We start from the raw sequence: 13241 nt of genomic DNA on the forward strand, positions 1-13241 counted from the left end.
GCGCTCGAGCGTGCATCTGCGTCCCAGTTAGACCTAAAGGTTGGTATTCTTTGCTCGAGCGACGCTTCTTGCGCTCGAGCGAGGGAGCCCTATGTTTTGTGTTTCTTCGCTCGAGCGAGCACTCTTACGCTCGAGTGTGTGTCTGGGTTGCAGACCTGAAGCTTCGCATTGTTCGCTCGAGCGACGCTTCTTGCGCTCGAGCGAGGTTCTTTTGTGCTTGGTCGCTCGAGCGACCACTTCTTCGCTCAAGCGAGCCTTGTATATTCCAGTTCGCAGCAGCTAGATATTTCTCACTTTTTCATCATCTTCCTTCTCTAAAACCCTAATTTTGACCCCCTCTCTCTCTCAACACACTCTCTCTCTCTACAGATACTCTTAATCTAGAGTGTCTCTACCCTAGTGCCTTTGTATATAAGGTACAACTTGGCGTGGACTTCACTTTGATCAAAAAAAGTTGGACTTTGGAGCATCTTGAGTTTTCTCTTTCTTCTCCTTTGGGCTTCTGCACTTGAGGTAGGGATAAACTACTCTTAACTATGAGTTTTGACATAAATTTTAGTAATTTTGTATCAATGGTTTGATTTGGAAATTTTGGGAAGTTAGGGTTTGAAATTTGAAATGTATGCAAGAAGGGTTTTCCATTTTGGGCTCCATATGTTTGTGAGACCTTGAAATTGGGGTTGCTTGTGTAATAGGGGTGAGATTTGGCCTTAGGAGGAATATTTGAGTATAAAGGAGAAAATGCCCTAATTGAATTTAAACGATTAATTTGTATAATTAATTTGGTAAATGGTGGAAATATGAAATTGAGTTGAAAATCTTGAAATTGGGGAAATATGGAATTGGATTTGTGAATCACTCACCGGTGGAAAATGTAATAATTTATCTGTTTGGTAAATTTATTATCTGTTTAGAAATAACTGTTTTGGGCTATCGGTAGAGGATAGTCTTGATTGTTGTAGACACTACATGATGATTAGGTGGATTAAAACTAATCAATTGAATTATGCCATTGAATATGACGGTTGGATTAAAATGTTGAATATGTAAATTGTTGGGTCATTGTATATGCCAACATGTTTAATACATTGTATATGTATCTTTGTATGAGAGGAGATAGGGGATGTACTCCATTGTGGGAGAAGATAGGGGATGGACTCCATTAATAACTAAGTTGGCCAGAGTGTCCTGGGTGAAAGTCCTGAAAATCTTATTTATTTATGGGTGCCGGTTCCCTCAGACGTAGTTTCGTAAAATGGCAAGTGAATGGAAGTGCATGAATGATGTTCATGATTGAAGTGTTGATGAATGAGTTGTGGTCTCATTTTGACTTGTTTATATGATAATGAATTATGTTAAATATTTGTCTTGAGTAATAAATGGAAGTGAACGGATATATAGGTACCAATGTTAATTGAATATGGAAAAGGTTTAAGAGGATTTATAAGTGTGAATCATTTATCGAATGCTAATGTTTTAGCTAACTCTCATATTCTGTTTAGTATATTCCCACTGGGCTTTGGCTCACCCTACTTGGGACACCATTTTCAGGTACAGGTGACATGCCGTATCCAAGGTCGTAGCTTGGGAGGTCTCGGGCTGAAGCCTCTGTTTTGGTTGTTTTATTTATGTTATATGTTTTTATTTCCAAGCCGAGGGCTTTATTTGTAAAGGGCTTCTGATCCTCTTTTGTTGTAACCAAGTGTTGGCTTAGAAAGTTGTAAGCCCGAAGCGCACTGTAGACACCCCATTTCTGACCGTCCTAAAGACTTGGACTTCATCGATTGAGTGCTCGATGATTGCGCATGTTTGCGCTCGTTCGGAGTCTCCGAGGTTTTCGACTGTGCGCCTTGCCTCTAAGTCTCTGAATTTTCTTGTTTTTGTGCTTGTTTTAAGCCAACCCTTGGTCCCCCCCCTTTTGCTTGGAGGGAGAAGTAGTGGTGTAGACCACTTTTCTCTCCTGTCGACCACTTTTCTTCCTTGCCAGCCACTTTAGGTGGATGGTTAGCTAGGGTGGGTGGTCAGTCGACCACCTTAAGTGGTCTGCAGCCTGCCACCACCTTTTCCTCTCTTGGGAGACCCTTTTTTTATCCTGTCGACCAGTTTTTTCCCCTGTCAACCACCTGAGGTGGTCGGTCGACTAGGGCGGGTGGTCGGTCGACCATTTTAAGTGGTCGACGGCCATTTTTCACTTTTTGCAGATATTTTTGGTGTCAGCTATGCCAGTTGTTGGGCACACAATGCATCTTCCATATACGTGTATGGAGAGATTGGAACAAGCTCTAAGCTTGTCAAGCAAGCTTCTTCTTGCTTTGCTTATATAGGGGGAGCTTCCTCTCCCTTCTTGAGGGTTCAGAAAATTGAGAGACCTTTTTTTACTCTCTCTCTAGAATTCTTCCCCCCTCCTCTCTATCTCTCTCTCTATATATATTGTGCTTGGAATTGGATTTTCTTCACATATTTGCACACAACCTCTTAACCAAACACTCCTACTTTATTGCTGAGGTGTTTGAGGGCCTTGTTTGGAGCCTAAAAACTAGATTTTGGCTAAAGAAGTTGATATTGTTGCTGTGCTTCAAAGGTAATCCCTTTATCATTTTCTAAGCTTATTTTTGTACACAAGCTTAGCCACCTTTGCATGCTATTTTAGGCCTAGTTTTCAACTACAAAATGCTTTGTTTTTAAGTGTTTAAGATGTTTGTTTAAGGCCTTGTTTGAGTTAGGGGTGGTCTACCCCCCTTTCTGGTGGTTTATTTTGCTTTGCTTTGAGCTATCCTTTAAGGCCTTTGAGATCACCTTTGTTTGGCCTTTTCACCATTGAATTCCAAAGGAATTTCAGTGGTGGAAAGTGGGTTTTGAGACCCAAAATGGATGGGGGTGGTCCCCCACTTTTGTGCTTTGTTAGCATGTGTTGTTGGCTTAACACTTTTGGCATGCTTTTCTACCTTCTTAAGGCTCTATCTTAGCATGTTTTGGGCCTTATTTTAACATGATATAACTCTATTTTGGGTTGGTTTGGCCTCTTATTGTTTGCTTTTTGCACTTGTAGTGTAAACTTGTTCACTAGCCTAACATGCTTCATGAGTTAGCTTGTTATTCTAGCATGTATTGGCTTCACTCCAGCATGCTTTTGGTGTTATTTTGACATGCTTTAACTCTGATTTTAGTTTGTGGGGTCACCTCTTGCTTGGTTTTTGTACTTGTAGTGCAATCCTCCTTGTAGGCTTAACATGCATCATGCTTTATGCCTCTAATTCAAGCTTGTTTTAGCTCTATTTCAGCATGCTTTTGGCCTTGATTTAGCATGCTTAAACTCTGTTCGAAGTGGTCTTGGTCATGTATGGCTTGCCTTGTAGAGCTATAGTGTAATTAGCTTTGCTAGTCTTGTGTTTAGAGACTCCTAGCATGCCTTATTTGTGACATTTGTGTGATATAGCATCATTTGACATGTAAATTAAGAGCATAAACTTCTGTCATACTCTCATGTTTATCACTCTTTCATTGTGTTTAAGAGTTGTGCCTTTATGCCTTGTTTGTGAGCTAATACATGAGCATATCTTTCTTGCCATCTATGCTGGGAGTCTAGCATGTTTTTGGTACTGTTTTGACCTGCCTTAGGTCTGTTTTGAATGGTTAAGGTCATTCGAGCATTGCTTAGTATGATTGTAGTGTAAAGGGCCTTAACTAGCCTTGAGTTTTGGGGCCTTTAACATGTTGTATATGTGTTGTTTGTATGATATAGCATCATTTGGCATGGTATTTCAGAGCATATACTTCCATTATACGCTCATATATATCGCTCTTTAATTGTGTTTGAGAGTTGAGCCTTATGCCTCGTTTATGAGCCAATGCACGAACATCATTTTCTTGCTTTTTATGCTATCTTCTCGGTTCATTTTAGCTGCTGTTTTGGCATGTTGTAGCTCTGTTTTGGGTTGGTTTGGTTGTTTGTGCATAGTATTGAATGCCTCTAGTATTGTGTCCTTCGCTAGTCCCGGCATTCTTGACTCTTAGCATGCATTGCATGAGTTGTCAGCATATTTTCGCATCATTTGTCGTGCCATTTCAGTGCTAAAATGTATACCATTGCAGGCCATCTTTCATTTCTTGTATCACTTTGAAAGAGGTCTTAAGCCCTTTGTTGGTTTGAGCACGAAATTGAGGCGTTCATGCTCAACGGCATGATGCTTCTTTTATGCTTAAGAAGCTTGTGGCTTGGTCCGTCTTTCTAAATTAGAGGACTTCTCACTTTTGGACTTAACCGGTTAAAGGACTTATCGGTAATCTAAAATGAGTAAACAAGATGATTTAAAGTAAAACATGCCAAGATAACATGTTTGAGTTACATTGCATGTGTTTGGATCAGACATTAATCCAAACACGAGAAATGAGGGGCGTTTCATACTCAAAGTGATGAAACGTACCTCATTTCTTTGTCGCCAACACCATTGATCGTGCATGATAGGGTGGAGGCTCATCGAGTCTATTTGTGCATTTATGGACTTGTACAAACTTGGCTTCTTGGCCATCGTGCATTGCGATGCTCGGTTGGTGGCCCGAGAGCTAAGTACCATACTCCTTTGAGCTTGAGAAATGATAAGGAGGTGGTTGTACACACACACCCTATAAATGCCTTGCTTTGCCCCTTTTGTACTCTATTTGCAGGAAAATTGGAGTGTGCAAGAGCAAGTGGCCGACCGGCAAGTGCAAGTGGCCTATAGCTTCCTCTGGTGGCCGACAGCCCACCAGCTTGAAGGAGGTTCAAAGTTGTTCTGGTTCTGGAGCGGAAACAACCTGGAGATTGGTTCGGTGTTTAGGATCAAGGCGAATGCAAATAGAGGCAACTGGTGGCAAGGCAACGGATTTTCGAGAGGAAGTCGATCGAGCATGCATGCATCCCTCGCCCTCAAGGCCTTTTAGCTGTTTTGCTTAGATGGTTAATTCGTCGGTTCTGTACTTAAATATTTAATGTGCTTGGCTATTCATTTGTGTTAGTAATTAGTTAACTGGAATAGTTAATTAATTGATTTGTAATAGTTAGCTTAATTAGCGTAGCTAGTTAGCTTTCATTTCATTCGGACCCTCCATCGAGAGGACAAATGTTGTAATAAGTGTGCATGAGTACATGAATGTCTTTCAACCCCACGTCTTTCTCCCTTTTATTTACCCACTTTTGATGGTTAGATTAGGGCATGTTTCAATTAGTATACCTTATGCTTGTATGTTTGCATCATTCATTTGTCTGGCATGCACTGGGCTCGGCGCATCATTCAAACTATATTGTATTTCAATTCCTACTTGAATACATGTTATCAAGTGTTGTATTCATATGACATTTTAGATAGTCGAGCCTATTTAGTTGCCTTTTTGCATGTGTTGCACTAAGCATCTTAACATACCTAGGATCATGCATTGATTTCTAATTAGTTTTCGTTTTGGCTTGGAGTACACTGTAAGTGTTTACGCTTTAGCATCCTTGCATGAGTGTAAGTGTTGCCATGATAGCATGCTTGCCATGAGGCTATGTACTTAATTGCTACAACTGCATGAATGCCTGTAAGTGAAGGCTTCATTGCTTGAATTGGAACAATTCATTAAATGCGAGTTTTAAGCTCACTTTGTGAACTGGCAAATCATGTTGTTTCAAACCCACTTGAGGGTGGCAAATTTGCGCTTTAGCCTACTTGCGAGTAGCACTTTTAAACCATTTTCGAAAAACAAACATGAGATGTTTTGTTCCAAATCGAGTGATTTAGTCTATACTTGTATGCTGCGCGCATCAAATAGTAAGATTAGCTAAATAAAGCGAAATAAGAATACATGTGTTTTCAAAAACAACATATCATGTTTAGTAGAGGCTGATCCTTTGAACGGGCGAGCGGGGGTGCTCATTTCAGGACCTTCCCCTCTTGTACCCAAGTTCCCGAGCCGAGGCAACTTTGGTGATGACAGACACGTGGCCTTAGGCATGAGTCAGGGTTTCCTAAATTTCCCAAAACAAAATATTTAGGTGGCGACTCTGAAATCTGGCAAAGCAGTCCATGTTTGGTACTTTTTGATTAAAATCAATTTTCCAAAATGATTTGCCGGATTTGGACTCTTTGGTGATTTATCAGTCTTACATTGCACTTTGTGAGATTAGATTCAGAACCGTGATAGGAGTCCGAACTGTAGTAGCTAGAACCCAATTCGCGCCCTCGCGCGGAGAGAGTTCAGGGCGGTCTACATGCATTTACTTTTGTTGTCAACATGTAACATATATTATAAGAATACTCTGATGAATGGAATATAATACATTTCCTATGTTTTACGAATTCTATAAATGAATGATTTATGTATTATTTTGAGGGCGTGACAACTTGGTATTAGAGCGTACCGGGTTTGAATACTTTGGGTATGTGGGAAGTGGTTAGTACCACATTGGGTTTGTCTCGCTTGTTAGAGACTCAAGTGTAATGTTATGTGCTTATGTGATAACATGATTATGTGATTATATGGGTATGGGATTTAGTTTCTAGGATATAGATCGGATCCATGGGTTTCTAGGAGTCCTGTTGGAAAGGCACTTGATCATTGCCGTTTCTAACTGGAACTCTAGCAACGCCACAGGACGGTCATTTTCCAGGAATGAAATTCGGATGTGCTTATTTGATTATGTGCTTACGTGGAGTGAATTATAGTTGTCCATCGTATTAGGACGTGAGTGAAATAGCTTCGGTACATTTGTGAATGTGCTAATGTATTTGTTACCTCTATTAGGATGTCAGGACGAGGTCGCGGAGGTAGGCGTAGTAGGCCTAGAAAGCAGGAGATGCCTATACCGGATGAGATTCTGACGTAGGAGGAGGGTGTTGGTCAGGCCAATGTGGCTGAGCCAGTAGCTCAACAGGCCATAGGTGCCTTAGCCCGTGAAATGGCTGGAGCATTGAGGGAGTCTATGGACATTCTTCGGGCGGAGAATCAAGTCCAGGCCCAAGTAGTTGAGGCAAGGCCATCGTTTCTGAAGAGGGAGTTCTTCTGGTCGAATCTGGATGAGTTTCTGGGTGATCCTAAAGAGCCACTGAAGGCCGACGAGTGGCTTGAGCAGATGACGAAGATGTTCGAGATGCTTGGCATCGAATACGGAGGTTTGAGGGTGACTTTGGCATCCTTCCAGCTGAAGGAAGACGCGGGTCAGTGGTGGAAGTATGTGTGTGGGCGCATCGGAGGGACATGTGAGGCTTTTGTTGACGCATTCCAAGAGAAGTCTTTGCCTCCCACTGTCAGGGAGAAGTTGAGAGACCAGTTCTGTCAGCTCAAGCAGCTGAATACACCAGTGGCCGAGTTTGAGGCTACATTCACCAGTTTGTCGAGGTTTGCACCAGAGTTAATGGCGTTTGAGGAACACCGTTGCCAGGAGTTCGAGAAGAAATTGAGGACTGGACTCATGTTTCGAGTGACCGGGTCCATGACTACGGAGTATGGGTGCCTGGTGCAGGCTGCAGCCCACCTTGAGACCATTATGCATACAGAGGAAGAGAGGAGGAAGGGCTCAAGGAGGGGTCAGGAGGGCCAGGGGGACAGCAAGAGGTAGAGGGGTTCTAACCCTCAGCAGTCCCAGGGAGCATATCTGAGGTCTACCTTTCTAGTGCCTAGTTCAGGTTTTAGGAGAGGCGGTCAGGGAGACATCACTTGCTTTAAGTGTGGTCAGTTGGGCCACAAGTCTCCAGCTTGCCCATAGAGAGGAGGAGGGCAGCGAGCAACTTCTTTTTCGGCTCATTCTCAGGGCCAGAGTCAGGGCAGTGGCCAGCCGGTCACTTGTTATTAGTGCAGGCATGCGGGGGACCTGAAAAGGTTTTGCCCATAGTTGGGTGGCATACCTGGTGCGTCTGGTTTGAGACAGACGCAGAGTTATCAGCCATCTCAGTCAGTTCAGGCCTCGAGGCCCAATCAGGGAGCTTCTTCGGCTCGGTTTGTGCAGCACTCTTATGCTCTGAGAGGGGAGCAGGTGGATCAGAGGCCTACGGGACGCGTGTATGCTGTTACAGCGCCGGATCTTATACCTGCTCCATCAGTAGTGAGAGGTACCTTTCTATTTTGTAATTTGATTGCTAATGTGTTGATTGATACTGGTGCGTCCCATTCTTTTATATCTGCCGCATTTGCATCTATTTTGGGGTTAGAGTTGGCGCGATTAGCGTCTCCTATTTGTGTTGTATCACCTATTGGGGGCGAGATGATTTTGAAACAGGGGTGTCGGGGTTGTGACATAGAGGTCGCCGACCATAGGCTTCCATTTTTTTTTTGTATTGATAAGTATGTCTAGGTTTGATGTGATTTTGGGTATGGACTGGTTATCGTCATATCGGGCTGTTATGGACATTTACCACCAGAAGGTTACTGTATGTACCTTGAGTGGCGATTGTTTTCATTTCTTGAGAGATCGAGTGGGCAGAGTTTTACCATCGATGTATGATCCACGAGGGCGGAGTGAACTTTATTGTTTTCTAGCTAGTTTTATGAGTAGTGAGTGTGATAAGACCGAGACTAAGTTGCCAAGAGTGGTTTGTGAGTACTCGAACGTCTTTCCCGAGGACTTTATTAGCTTACCACGTCATCGAAAGATCGAGTTCTCCATTGACTTAGTGCCTGGCATGGCACTGATTTTCATAGCACCGTATCATTTTGCCCCAGCCGAGTTTAGTGAGTTAAAGATTCAACTCCAAGAGTTGCTAGATAAGGGTTTTATTCGCCCTAGTACTTCGCCTTGGGGAGCACCGACCCTCTTTGCTAAGAAGAAAGATGGGGCTTTGAGACTTTGTATTGACTATCGAAAATTGAACCGAGTTACAGTTAAGAACAAGTACCCTATGCCTCGTATAGATGATCTGTTTGATCAGGTGAAAGGATCCCATTGTTTCTCTAAGATAGAGTTGAGATCAGGTTACCATCAGTTGAGGGTCAGGGAGGAGGATATCCTGAAGATGACATTTCGTACGCGGTATGGCCATTATGAGTTTTTGGTGATGCCTTTTGGGCTTACCAATGCACCGGCTGTGTTCATGAACTTGATGAACCGGATTTTCTGAGAGTTCTTAGATCACTTTGTAGTCGTCTTTATGGACGACATTCTGATTTATTCACCTTCTGAGGAGGAGCACGAGAAACACTTGCGAGTGGTGCTGGAGTTGCTTAGAGTCGAAAAGCTGTATGCCAAGTTTGGGAAGTGTGAGTTCTGGCTAAGAGAGGTTAAGTTCTTAGGTCATGAGGTATCCAAGGAAGGGGTGACTGTTGATTCATCTAAGATAGAGGCAGTGCAAGACTGGGCGCAGCCTAAGACTGCCTTTGAGATTTGTAGTTTCTTAGGGTTGACGAGGTATTACCGACGGTTTGTAAAAGATTTCTCTAGGCTAGCTTCCCCTTTGACTAGATTGATGCGGAAATGGGTTAAGTTTGTGTGGAGTGAGACTAGTGAAAAGTCGTTCCAAGTGTTGAAAGTTAGACTTACCACTGCTCCAGTTTTGATTATTCTAGAGAGGGGTTTGGGGTATATTGTGATGCCTCGCGAGAGGATTTGGGTTTCGTAGTAATGCAAGAGGGGAAAGTGGTAGCCTATGGCTCATATCAGTTGAAAACACACGAGAGGAACTACCCTACTCACGACCTAAAGTTAGTAGCTGTGATTTTTGCCTTGAAGATTTTGAGAGCATCTCCAACGGTTACTCAGATTTTTCACTAAATTTGAGTCAAAAATGACTCATTTTACCAATTTGATACCACTCGCTCCAACGGTCCACTTTCATCAAATTTGTGCCAGGGACAACCGGTTGGTCGACCGGCCGGTCGACCTGTTGGTCGACCGGTTAAGCGAAATTTTTTTTTTTTTTTTTTTTGAACTTTTTGAACCTTTTAGTGGTCGACCGGCTGGTCGACCGGTTGGTCAACCGGCTGGTCGACCGGTTAGGCAAAAAAATATATATTTTTTTTTTTTTTTTTTTACTATTTGAACTTTTTTTCGAACCGTTTGAACCTTTAGGCGGTCAACCGGTTGGTCAACCGGCCGGGCAACCGGCTGGTTGACCGGTTGGTCTCTCCCAACGGTTAGGAACAGTGATTTGGTAAAATGCTTCGCCTGTTCTCATTTTGGTACAAGATTTGCTGAATTCTGGATTTGATATCGATTTGGTGAAACGGTTGGAGCTAAAAAAAGTGACTTTTTCATCAAATTTTGAATTTGATATCACGTTTGCTGAAGCGTTGGAGATGGTCTGAGGCACTATCTGTATGGTGAGAGATTTGAGGTGTTCTCGGATCATTAGAGTCTGAAATATCTGTTTACACAAAAAGACTTGAACTTGAGACAGAGGAGGTGGATGGAGTTCATAGAAGATTACGACTTCGAGTTGCATTATCATCTGGGGAAAGCCAATGTTGTGGCTGACGCCCAAAGTAGGAAGTCCATTAGTGATGTAGATTGTATTGCTATCCGAGAATGGGAGATGTTGGGTGCCCTTAGTGAGTTTGACCTACTTTTGGGTGAGTCCGTTGAGTCTGCAGCCTTGTTTTCTGTTGTGGCGCAACCTACGCTTGTGAATCGAGTGTTAGAGGCACAGAGGGGTGACTTTGAGGTAGAATCCCTTCGGGAGATGATCTCTAGTGGGACGATTGAGAAGGGCCTGACTGTGTATCCTGACCTGAGTGTGAGGTACCGAGACCGCTTGTTCGTGCCGGAATCTTACCGTGAGGAAGTACTCCGAGAGTTTCACCATTCACGCCTTGCGGTGCATCCGGGAGGCACAAAGATGTATCATGATGTGAGTCGCCAGTTTTGGTGGAGGGGTATGAAGAAAAATGTAGCGATGTTTGTGTCTAAGTGCCTTACTTGTCAGCAAGCGAAGGCCGAACATCAGAGGCTAGCGGGTTTGTTGCAGCCCTTGCCTATAGTCGAGTGGAATGGGAGCACGTCACGATGGATTTTGTCATGGGTCTTCCGAGGACTCAACGGGGTAGTGACGCCATTTGGGTGGTAGTTGACCGGTTGACTAAGTCAGCACACTTTATTCCTATACGCGTAAGAGATTCGGTAGACTATCTTGCCAACTTATATATTCGGGACATAGTGAGATTGCACGGGGTCCCAGTGTCAATCATCTCTGATAGAGATTCGCATTTTATTGTTAGGTTGTGGCATAGTTTACAAAATGCCTTGGGTACTAGATTGACCTTTAGTATGGCTTACCATCCTCAGACTGACGGGTAGTCCGAGCATACGATTCAGATCCATGAGGATATGCTTCGAAGTTGTGTCCTTGACTTTAAGGGGTCGTGGGAGAGACACCTATCTTTGGTAGAGTTTGCCTACAACAACAGTTTCCAATTGAGTATTAGTATGGCACCATTTGAGGCCTTGTATGGCCAAACGTGTAGATCTCCAGTGTGTTGAGCCGAGATGGGAGATGCACCTTTGTTGGGCCCGGAGTTGGTGTGGGAAACGACGGAGAAAGTGGCACTTATCCGTAAGAGGTTAGTTATAGCTCAGAGTCGCCAAAAGAGTTATACAGACCGTTGGAGGAGACCTTTGGCATTTGAGGTCGGTGATCATGTCTTTCTGAAGATATCACCTAGACAGGGTTTGATGAGGTTTGGGAAGAGTGGGAAGTTGTTCCCTCGATTTATTGGCCCTTTCGAGATCCTCAAGCGGATTAGGGAGGTTGCCTATCATTTAGTGTTACCGCCGCAGCTGTTTGGAGTGCATGATGTATTTCATGTTAGTATGCTTCGAAAATATGAGCCGGATCCATCACATGTATTGGACTGGACCGACTTAGAGGTAGATGAAGATGCCTCGTATGAGGAGAGACCAGTGCAAGTCTTGGATAGACGGGACCAAGTCTTGCGAGGCAGGACGATTCCCTTGGTCAAAGTATTGTGGAAACATCACGGAGTTGAGGAAGCCACTTGGGAATGTGAGTTGGAGGTCCGAGAGAATTATCCGGACCTATTTGTGGGTATTTGAGTATATGTGGAAAATTATGTTTTGTTAATGAACTATAAAAAATACATTGTATATGTTTTGGGTTATAAAGCATTGTATATGTTTTGATATTATGAAAGTAGTATGGATGTTGAGTATGTTTTGGAAACACGAGTTGAATTTGAACATTGCATATGTTATTTGAGTTTTGAAAATATAAACCTGTTGAAAGCATTGGATATGTTTTGGAAAACACAAGATATATGTGTTAAGATTAGTTGAGTTTTCAAAAGAGTGCATGTTCATAATGCATGTTGAGTCACATTGTGATTGGTTGTCTTGAGAAGAGACAGAATGACCGGTAGTGGGTCATGATGGTGCGTGTTGAGTTATAAACATGTTGAGAATTGAAATAATCTTGATTTTGAAACTTGTATGAAATTTTGGAGATGAAATTCTTTAAGGAGGGAGGTTATAGCGATCCCGATTTTTTTCCGTTATTTATTGTGTTCCGAACTCGGGTTCCAAGATTGTTAGTTGTTGTCTATGTCTTGTTTCCATCATTTAATTCCTTGTATTTGAGTTTTGGGATGTGTTGGACGAGTTTGGAACAGGTTGGTAGTGAGTTGAAACAATTGGTTGCTGCCTAGAATTTGGCTTCTTCGCTCGAGCGAGCCTTGGGTATTTGCTTCTTCGCTCGAGCGAAGGTTCTTGCGCTCGAGCGAGGATTGTAGGTCTTTAGGTTTCTTTTTCAGACGCTGCTTCTGCTCGAGCAAGCCTTGTGTCTTGTGTTTCTTCGCTCAAGCGAGCACTCTTGCGCTCGAGTGTGCGTTTGAGTCCCAGTTAGACCTGAAGGTTGGTATTCTTCGCTCGAGCGACGCTTCTTAAGTTCAAGCGAGCGAGCCCTATGTTTTGTGTTTCTTTGCTAGAGCGAGCACTCTTACGCTCGAGCGTGCGTCTGGGTTGCAGACTTGAAGCTTCGCATTGTTCACTCGAGTGACGTTTCTTGTGCTTGAGTGAGGTTCTTTTGTGCCTGATCGCTCGAGCGAGCACTCCTTCACTCGAGCGAGCCCTATAAATACCAGTTCGCAGCAGCGAGATATTTCTCACTTTTTCATCATCTTCCTTCTCTAAAACCCTAATTTTGACTCCCTCTCTTTCTCAACACACTCTCTCTCTCTACAAATACTCTTGATCTAGAGTCTCTCTACCCTAGTCCCTTTGTATAAAAGGTAGAGCTTGGCGTGGGCTTCACTTTGATCCGAAAAAGTTGGACTTTGGAGCATCT

This window comes from Camellia sinensis, chromosome 3 (assembly GCF_055761805.1).
Source record: "Camellia sinensis isolate YWXY chromosome 3, ASM5576180v1, whole genome shotgun sequence".
Classification (NCBI taxonomy): domain Eukaryota; kingdom Viridiplantae; phylum Streptophyta; class Magnoliopsida; order Ericales; family Theaceae; genus Camellia; species Camellia sinensis.